Source organism: Lycium ferocissimum, chromosome 3 (assembly GCF_029784015.1).
Source record: "Lycium ferocissimum isolate CSIRO_LF1 chromosome 3, AGI_CSIRO_Lferr_CH_V1, whole genome shotgun sequence".
NCBI classification, from domain to species: Eukaryota; Viridiplantae; Streptophyta; class Magnoliopsida; order Solanales; family Solanaceae; genus Lycium; species Lycium ferocissimum.
Genome location: NC_081344.1, coordinates 62417594 through 62419114, shown reverse-complemented (window position 1 = coordinate 62419114; position 1521 = coordinate 62417594).

The following is a 1521-nucleotide window of genomic DNA, read 5'->3' as shown; positions in this document are numbered from 1 at the left end:
TAAGTCTTACATATAATATACTCCTTCTTTTCTCAGAAGATTGGATTGAAGCAAACATTGTTGAGTTACCATTTTTATCTACCTATTTTCTATTGAAAAAATCACCCCACATAACTAAATAAGACCCTATAATACTAAACATATAGATATTTTTCCTTATTTATCACTCATAGCAAGATCTTACAATTTGTAACTAAATAAGACCCTATATTACTAAACTTATAGGTATTTTTCCTTATTTACAATTCCTTCTCGAAAGTGAAAAAGATTATGGTTGTTATAGACTTGATCATTCAAGAATGATTGCTTACAAATGCGCTCCACAATGGGTGATGTTAGCAATTTAATTCCTCAGATTTGAGAATTGATTCACAAGTTCCCCCCCCCCCCCCCCCCACACACATATATATATATATAACCCCCACACACATATATAAAGATTGCGGTTGTTATAGACTTAATCATTCAAGAATGATTGCTTACAAATGCACTCCACAATGGGTGATGTGTTAGCAATTTAATTCCTTAGATTTGAGAATTGATTCACAAGTTTATATATATATATATATATATATATATATATATATATATATATATATATATATATATATGAATTTAAAAAAAGAAAAAAGGAAAACAAAAAAGAAGAAAAGAAATAAAAAGGAAAAAAATACTATTAAAAAAAAAAGTAAAATTTTACTCTTTCAATAGTATTCTTAGTTAATACCATTCAACTAAACATGCTTTTCACAAAGAAAGCAGCAAAATCTCTTACTTCCTGTCAAAAAAAGGACATTACTTCATACTTAACCTTCATAAATCGTCTCAAGAATTAAAAACTTACCAAAAAAAGAAAAAATACAAACGAAGAAACCAATAATAGAAAAAACAATGATAGTTCCTTTAATACCCCTGAAGTTCGCCTAATTGTGTCTATCCCAAAGTCCAAAGATATGGTCTAGCGGGAAAAAGTATCAAAAATAAATATGCGTGCATTAGAATATCAACTTAAAGTAACTTCCTGATTTTTATAGGACCAGTCATGTCACGAAATAATATAATATATTTTCAATACATCGGTTTGATGGAAGGACAGATAATCCTTTTTAACATCTTATATTATGAGAAGTTCAATGTCTTTTTTAAACCTTTTTCTAGTGTGAAGGGCTTAGCTATAATAAGTTGAAAAATTAATGGGAGGTAATCTTGAAAGAAAACAACAATGCAATTAATGTTATAATTAAATTTACATATTAGCATGCAATTAATGCTAGATTTATCCCCTACTATATAAAGGCTGATATTGCTTCACTTGGGGTCCATATCCTAGCAAAAAGAACAAACAAGAACTAAGGAGAAAAAAAAAAATGAAGTCCTTTCAATTACATTTACCCATTATGTTTTTACTTTTCATTACACATCCATCTTCATTGGTTCATTCTATACAGTTCATTCTACAAATCAACAATGAATTGATAGATCCTTTAGCAGTTGAATGTATAATTGTAGGTGTTGTTGCTG